The sequence below is a fragment of the Notolepis coatsorum genome (genome assembly GCF_963971535.1).
Source record: "Notolepis coatsorum genome assembly, chromosome: 14".
NCBI lineage: Eukaryota > Metazoa > Chordata > Actinopteri > Aulopiformes > Paralepididae > Notolepis > Notolepis coatsorum.
Genome location: NC_140178.1, coordinates 79852933 through 79862245, shown reverse-complemented (window position 1 = coordinate 79862245; position 9313 = coordinate 79852933).

Genomic DNA, 9313 nt, shown 5'->3' with positions numbered 1-9313 from the left:
GATTGAGTGCACCCCGTTGCTGTAGTTTGTTTGGTCAAGTGCGGCGGGTAGGAGCCTTCTTCTAGTGAAGTTCCACAGCCACTGCTGTATTCTCCTCTAAACAGAAACTGCTGGAGCTTCCATCGCACAAACGAATCTTGGATGCAGTGACACGCTGAAATAGCACAGTGGACATGTTCAAACGCTATCTCGAGCAGCAAGCAGCCATAGCAGTAGCTTCCGTGAGTACAGCTGTTTGATTGTTGATGCCTTTGTGCAACTGCAAATGTGACCCGGGAACGATATGTTCCAGCGTGAATTATGTAATTGCAAGCACGTGACTAAAAGGACAACTTGATCCTTATCAAGGGCCTGGATAGCTCAGTCGGTAGAGCATCAGACTTTTAATCTGAGGGTCCACGGTTCAAGTCCCTGTTCAGGCTTGTCTTCACACTTTGCTTGGAAATTCTCCATTGAGTAAAATACCGATGTCAACTTGGAAATTCCTCATTCGGGTAAAAAAACTATGTTACATCCTTCAGCTGTTTTGCAAGCGTAAAGCTTCACATTTCCCACCTCACTGGCAAGGAATTGCACAATAGCAGCTCGCAAAGTTGTAAAAACAAGTAAGAAGCGTGGGACACTACTAGCTGATCTGGAGTCAGAAAAAACACTTGCACCCCAAGGGTTATGAGCAATGAGGTCATAAAATACAGACTCATTAGTTACAAGGAGAACAGATCACTGTTAATGATCACAGTATAATCTTCCCGTCTGTATGTGTGGACATTCAGACTATGGTGAATCAAATCAGCTCCTCTGGCAGAACCTTTCAGTGAAGATGTTATGACTTATGAACTCACACCCAAGCTGAAATGCTTAAATGTGGGCTCGTCCGGGATTTGAACCCGGTACCTGTCGCACCCGAAGCTAGAATCATACCCCTAGACCAACGAGCCTCTGCTGACCAGTTTGGCTTTGCTTTTCGACAGTAAATGTCTGGGTCCTGTTGGTGGATCGTCCTGTATTTCTGTGATAAGTCATTTCCTGCTACACAACAAGCTCAATGTTGTAATTTTTTACTCAACGTTATAAGATGCAAAGTGGCGACAGCAGATGCTGGTGTCAACATAGCTGAAATGTGCAAAACCTTTGCTTTGGATTGGGATCTTGAAAAGGCTAATCACGCCATTGCTGCTGTTACAGACAATTCACCTAACATAGTGTACCAGTGAGAGGCCGAGCTATCGCCACACATTTTTGCTTACACTTTAAACCTTGCTACACAAGCGAGTTTGAGTGCACACCGTTGCTGTAGTTTGCTTTGTCAAGTGCGGCAGGTAGGAGCCTTCTTCTACTGAAGTTCCACAGCCACTGCTGTATTCTCCTCTAAACAGAAACTGCTGGAGCTTCCATCACACAAACTGATCTTGGATGCAGTCACACGCTAACATAGCACAGTGGACATGTTCAAACGCTATCTCGAGCAGCAAGCAGCCATAGCAGTAGCTTCCGTTAGTACAGCTGTTTGATTGCTGATGCCTTTGTGCAACTGCAAATGTGACCCGGGAACGATGTGGTCCAGCGTGAATTATGTACTTGCAAGCACATGACTAAAAGTACAACTTGCTCCTTATCAAGGGCCTGGATAGCTCAGTCGGTAGAGCATCAGACTTTTAATCTGAGGGTCCAGGGTTCAAGTCCCTGTTCAGGCGTGTATTTACACTTTGCTTCGAGATCCCCTATTGAGTACAATACCGATGTCAACTTGGAAATTCCTCATTCGTTTAAAAAAACGATGTTACATCCTTCAGCTGTTTTGCAAGCGTAAAGCTTCACATTTCCCACCTTACTGGCAAGGAATTGCACAATAGCAGCTCGCAAAGTTGTAAAAACAAGTAAGAAGCCTGGGCCACTACTAGCTGATCTGGAGTCAGAAAAGCTACTTGCACTCCAAGGGTTATGAGCAATCAGGTTATACAATTCAGTGACATTAGTTACTAAGAGAAGGCATCACTGTTATTAATGATCATAGTATAATATCCCCCAACTGTATGTGTGGAAATTCAGACTATGGTTCAAATCAAATCAGCTGCTCTGGCAGAACCATTCAGTGAAGATCTTAAGACTTATGAACTCGCACCCAAGCTGAAATGCTTAAATGAGGGCTCGTCCGGGATTTGAACCTGGGACCTCTCGCACCCTAAGCGAGAATCATACCCCTAGACCAACAAGCCACTGCTGAGTAGCTTGGCTTTACTTTTCGAGAGTAAAGACCTGGGTCCTGTTGGTGGATCATCCTGTATTTCTGTGATTGAGTGCACCCCGTTGCTGTAGTTTGTTTGGTCAAGTGTGGCGGGTAGGAGCCTTCTTCTAGTGAAGTTCCACAGCCACTGCTGTATTCTCCTCTAAACAGAAACTGCTGGAGCTTCCATCGCACAAACGAATCTTGGATGCAGTGACACGCTGAAATAGCACAGTGGACATGTTCAAACGCTATCTCGAGCAGCAAGCAGCCATAGCAGTAGCTTCCATGAGTACAGCTGTTTGATTGTTGATGCCTTTGTGCAACTGCAAATGTGACCCGGGAACGATATGTTCCAGCGTGAATTATGTAATTGCAAGCACGTGACTAAAAGGACAACTTGATCCGTATCAAGGGCCTGGATAGCTCAGTCGGTAGAGCATCATACTTTTAATCTGAGGGTCCAGGGTTCAAGTCCCTGTTCAGGCTTGTCTTCACACTTTGCTTGGAAATTCTCCATTGAGTAAAATACCGATGTCAACTTGGAAATTCCTCATTCGTTTAAAAAAACAATGTTACATCCTTCAACTGTTTTGCAAGCGTAAAGCTTCACATTTCCCACCTCACTGGCAAGGAATTGCACAATAGCAGCTCGCAAAGTTGTAAAAACAAGTAAGAAGCCTGGGCCACTACTAGCTGATCTGGAGTCAGAAAAGCTACTTGCACTCCAAGGGTTATGAGCAATCAGGTTATACAATTCAGTGACATTAGTTACTAAGAGAAGGCATCATTGTTATTAATGATCATAGTATAATATCCCCCAACTGTATGTGTGGAAATTCAGACTATGGTTCAAATCAAATCAGCTTCTCTGGCAGAACCATTCAGTGAAGATCTTAAGACTTATGAACTCGCACCCAAGCTGAAATGAGGGCTCGTCCGGGATTTGAACCCGGGACCTCTCGCACCCTAAGCGAGAATCATATCCCTAGACCAACGAGCCACTGCTGAGTAGCTTGGCTTTACTTTTCGAGAGTAAAGACCTGGGTCCTGTTGGTCGATCATCCTGTATTTCTGTGATTGAGTGCACCCCGTTGCTGTAGTTTGTTTGTTATTGTTTGTTGTATTCATTGCATGTTCGAAATAAAGACTTAAAAAAAAAAAAAAAAAAAAGTGCGGCGGGTAGGAGCCTTCTTCTAGTGAAGTTCCACAGCCACTGCTGTATTCTCCTCTAAACAGAAACTGCTGGAGCTTCCATCGCACAAACAAATCTTGGATGCAGTGACACGCTGAAATAGCAAAGTGGACATGTTCAAACGCTATCTCGAGCAGCAAGCAGCCATAGCAGTAGCTTCCGTGAGTACAGCTGTTTGATTGTTGATGCCTTTGTGCAACTGCAAATGTGACCCGGGAACGATATGTTCCAGCGTGAATTATGTAATTGCAAGCACGTGACTAAAAGGACAACTTGATCCTTATCAAGGGCCTGGATAGCTCAGTCAGTAGAGCATCAGACTTTTAATCTGAGGGTCCAGGGTTCAAGTCCCTGTTCAGGCTTGTCTTCACACTTTGCTTGGAAATTCTCCATTGAGTAAAATACCGATGTCAACTTGGAAATTCCTCATTCGTTTAAAAAAACGATGTTACATCCTTCAGCTGTTTTGCAAGCGTAAAGCTTCACATTTCCCACCTCACTGGCAAGGAATTGCACAATAGCAGCTCGCAAAGTTGTAAAAACAAGTAAGAAGCCTGGGCCACTACTAGCTGATCTGGAGTCAGAAAAGCTACTTGCACTCCAAGGGTTATGAGCAATCAGGTTATACAATTCAGTGACATTAGTTACTAAGAGAAGGCATCACTGGTATTAATGATCATAGTATAATATCCCCCAACTGTATGTGTGGAAATTCAGACTATGGTTCAAATCAAATCAGCTGCTCTGGCAGAACCATTCAGTGAAGATCTTAAGACTTATGAACTCGCACCCAAGCTGAAATGCTTAAATGAGGGCTCGTCCGGGATTTGAACCCGGGACCTCTCGCACCCTAAGCGAGAATCATACCCCTAGACCAACGAGCCACTGCTGAGTAGCTTGGCTTTACTTTTCGAGAGTAAAGACCTAGGTCCTGTTTTCTGTGATTGAGTGCACCCCGTTGCTGTAGTTTGTTTGGTCAAGTGCGGCGGGTAGGAGCCTTCTTCTAGTGAAGTTCCACAGCCACTGCTGTATTCTCCTCTAAACAGAAACTGCTGGAGCTTCCATCGCACAAACGAATCTTGGATGCAGTGACACGCTGAAATAGCACAGTGGACATGTTCAAACGCTATCTCGAGCAGCAAGCAGCCATAGCAGTAGCTTCTGTGAGTACAGCTGTTTGATTGTTGATGCCTTTGTGCAACTGCAAATGTGACCCGGGAACGATATGTTCCAGCGTGAATTATGTAATTGCAAGCACGTGACTAAAAGGACAACTTGATCCTTATCAAGGGCCTGGATAGCTCAGTCGGTAGAGCATCAGACTTTTAATCTGAGGGTCCAGGGTTCAAGTCCCTGTTCAGGCTTGTCTTCACACTTTGCTTGGAAATTCTCCATTGAGTAAAATACCGATGTCAACTTGGAAATTCCTCATTCGGGTAAAAAACCTATGTTACATCCTTCAGCTTTTTTGCAAACGTAAAGCTTCACATTTCCCACCTCACTGGCAAGGAATTGCACAATAGCAGCTCGCAAAGTTGTAAAAACAAGTAAGAAGCCTGGGCCACTACTAGCTGATCTGGAGTCAGAAAAGCTACTTGCACTCCAAGGGTTATGAGCAATCAGGTTATACAATTCAGTGACATTAGTTACTAAGAGAAGGCATCACTGTTATTAATGATCATAGTATAATATCCCCCAACTGTATGTGTGGAAATTCAGACTATGGTTCAAATCAAATCAGCTGCTCTGGCAGAACCATTCAGTGAAGATCTTAAGACTTATGAACTCGCACCCAAGCTGAAATGCTTAAATGAGGGCTCATCCGGGATTTGAACCCGGGACCTCTCGCACCCTAAGCGAGAATCATACCCCTAGACCAATGAGCCACTGCTGAGTAGCTTGGCTTTACTTTTCGAGAGTAAAGACCTGGGTCCTGTTGGTGGATCATCCTGTATTTCTGTGATTGAGTGCACCCCGTTGCTGTAGTTTGTTTGGTCAAGTGCGGCGGGTAGGAGCCTTCTTCTAGTGAAGTTCCACAGCCACTGCTGTATTCTCCTCTAAACAGAAACTGCTGGAGCTTCCATCGCACAAACGAATCTTGGATGCAGTGACACGCTGAAATAGCACAGTGGACATGTTCAAACGCTATCTCGAGCAGCAAGCAGCCATAGCAGTAGCTTCCGTGAGTACAGCTGTTTGATTGTTGATGCCTTTGTGCAACTGCAAATGTGACCCGGGAACGATATGTTCCAGCGTGAATTATGTAATTGCAAGCACGTGACTAAAAGGACAACTTGATCCTTATCAAGGGCCTGGATAGCTCAGTCGGTAGAGCATCAGACTTTTAATCTGAGGGTCCATGGTTCAAGTCCCTGTTCAGGCTTGTCTTCACACTTTGCTTGGAAATTCTCCATTGAGTAAAATACCGATGTCAACTTGGAAATTCCTCATTCGGGTAAAAAAACTATGTTACATCCTTCAGCTGTTTTGCAAGCGTAAAGCTTCACATTTCCCACCTCACTGGCAAGGAATTGCACAATAGCAGCTCGCAAAGTTGTAAAAACAAGTAAGAAGCCTGGGCCACTACTAGCTGATCTGGAGTCAGAAAAGCTACTTGCACTCCAAGGGTTATGAGCAATCAGGTTATACAATTCAGTGACATTAGTTACTAAGAAAAGGCATCACTGTTATTAATGATCATAGTATAATATCCCCCAACTGTATGTGTGGAAATTCAGACTATGGTTCAAATCAAATCAGCTGCTCTGGCAGAACCATTCAGTGAAGATCTTAAGACTTATGAACTCGCACCCAAGCTGAAATGCTTAAATGAGGGCTCGTCCGGGATTTGAACCCGGGACCTCTCGCACCCTAAGCGAGAATCATACCCCTAGACCAACGAGCCACTGCTGAGTAGCTTGGCTTTACTTTTCGAGAGTAAAGACCTGGGTCCTGTTGGTGGATCATCCTGTATTTCTGTGATTGAGTGCACCCCGTTGCTGTAGTTTGTTTGGTCAAGTGCGGCGGGTAGGAGCCTTCTTCTAGTGAAGTTCCACAGCCACTGCTGTATTCTCCTCTAAACAGAAACTGCTGGAGCTTCCATCGCACAAACGAATCTTGGATGCAGTGACACGCTGAAATAGCACAGTGGACATGTTCAAACGCTATCTCGAGCAGCAAGCAGCCATAGCAGTAGCTTCTGTGAGTACAGCTGTTTGATTGTTGATGCCTTTGTGCAACTGCAAATGTGACCCGGGAACGATATGTTCCAGCGTGAATTATGTAATTGCAAGCACGTGACTAAAAGGACAACTTGATCCTTATCAACGGCCTGGATAGCTCAGTCGGTAGAGCATCAGACTTTTAATCTGAGGGTCCAGGGTTCAAGTCCCTGTTCAGGCTTGTCTTCACACTTTGCTTGGAAATTCTCCATTGAGTAAAATACCGATGTCAACTTGGAAATTCCTCATTCGGGTAAAAAAACTATGTTACATCCTTCAGCTTTTTTGCAAACGTAAAGCTTCACATTTCCCACCTCACTGGCAAGGAATTGCACAATAGCAGCTCGCAAAGTTGTAAAAACAAGTAAGAAGCCTGGGCCACTACTAGCTGATCTGGAGTCAGAAAAGCTACTTGCACTCCAAGGGTTATGAGCAATCAGGTTATACAATTCAGTGACATTAGTTACTAAGAGAAGGCATCACTGTTATTAATGATCATAGTATAATATCCCCCAACTGTATGTGTGGAAATTCAGACTATGGTTCAAATCAAATCAGCTGCTCTGGCAGAACCATTCAGTGAAGATCTTAAGACTTATGAACTCGCCTTCAAGCTGAAATGCTTAAATGAGGGCTTGTCCGGGATTTGAACCCGGGACCTCTCGCACCCTAAGCGAGAATCATACCCCTAGACCAACGAGCCACTGCTTAGTAGCTTGGCTTTACTTTTCGAGAGTAAAGACCTGGGTCCTGTTGGTGGATCATCCTGTATTTCTGTGATTGAGTGCACCCCGTTGCTGTAGTTTGTTTGGTCAAGTGCGGCGGGTAGGAGCCTTCTTCTAGTGAAGTTCCACAGCCACTGCTGTATTCTCCTCTAAACAGAAACTGCTGGAGCTTCCATCGCACAAACAAATCTTGGATGCAGTGACACGCTGAAATAGCAAAGTGGACATGTTCAAACGCTATCTCGAGCAGCAAGCAGCCATAGCAGTAGCTTCCGTGAGTACAGCTGTTTGATTGTTGATGCCTTTGTGCAACTGCAAATGTGACCCGGGAACGATATGTTCCAGCGTGAATTATGTAATTGCAAGCACGTGACTAAAAGGACAACTTGATCCTTATGAAGGGCCTGGATAGCTCAGTCGGTAGAGCATCAGACTTTTAATCTGAGGGTCCAGGGTTCAAGTCCCTGTTCAGGCTTGTCTTCACACTTTGCTTGGAAATTCTCCATTGAGTAAAATACCGATGTCAACTTGGAAATTCCTCATTCGTTTAAAAAAACAATGTTACATCCTTCAGCTGTTTTGCAAGCGTAAAGCTTCACATTTCCCACCTCACTGGCAAGGAATTGCACAATAGCAGCTCGCAAAGTTGTAAAAACAAGTAAGAAGCCTGGGCCACTACTAGCTGATCTGGAGTCAGAAAAGCTACTTGCACTCCAAGGGTTATGAGCAATCAGGTTATACAATTCAGTGACATTAGTTACTAAGAGAAGGCATCACTGTTATTAATGATCATAGTATAATATCCCCCAACTGTATGTGTGGAAATTCAGACTATGGTTCAAATCAAATCAGCTGCTCTGGCAGAACCATTCAGTGAAGATCTTAAGACTTATGAACTCGCACCCAAGCTGAAATGCTTAAATGAGGGCTCGTCCGGGATTTGAACCCGGGACCTCTCGCACCCTAAGCGAGAATCATACCCCTAGACCAACGAGCCACTGCTGAGTAGCTTGGCTTTACGTTTCGAGAGTAAAGACCTAGGTCCTGTTTTCTGTGATTGAGTGCACCCCGTTGCTGTAGTTTGTTTGGTCAAGTGCGGCGGGTAGGAGCCTTCTTCTAGTGAAGTTCCACAGCCACTGCTGTATTCTCCTCTAAACAGAAACTGCTGGAGCTTACATCGCACAAACAAATCTTGGATGCAGTGACACGCTGAAATAGCACAGTGGACATGTTCAAACGCTATCTCGAGCAGCAAGCAGCCATAGCAGTAGCTTCCGTGAGTACAGCTGTTTGATTGTTGATGCCTTTGTGCAACTGCAAATGTGACCCGGGAACGATATGTTCCAGCGTGAATTATGTAATTGCAAGCACGTGACTAAAAGGACAACTTGATCCTTATCAAGGGCCTGGATAGCTCAGTCGGTAGAGCATCAGACTTTTAATCTGAGGGTCCAGGGTTCAAGTCCCTGTTCAGGCGTGTATTTACACTTTGCTTCGAGATCCCCTATTGAGTACAATACCGATGTCAACTTGGAAATTCCTCATTCGTTTAAAAAAACGATGTTACATCCTTCAGCTGTTTTGCAAGCATAAAGCTTCACATTTCCCACCTTACTGGCAAGGAATTGCACAATAGCAGCTCGCAAAGTTGTAAAAACAAGTAAGAAGCCTGGGCCACTACTAGCTGATCTGGAGTCAGAAAAGCTACTTGCACTCCAAGGGTTATGAGCAATCAGGTTATACAATTCAGTGACATTAGTTACTAAGAGAAGGCATCACTGTTATTAATGATCATAGTATAATATCCCCCAACTGTATGTGTGGAAATTCAGACTATGGTTCAAATCAAATCAGCTGCTCTGGCAGAACCATTCAGTGAAGATCTTAAGACTTATGAACTCGCACCCAAGCTGAAATGCTTAAATGAGGGCTCGTCCGGGATTTGAAC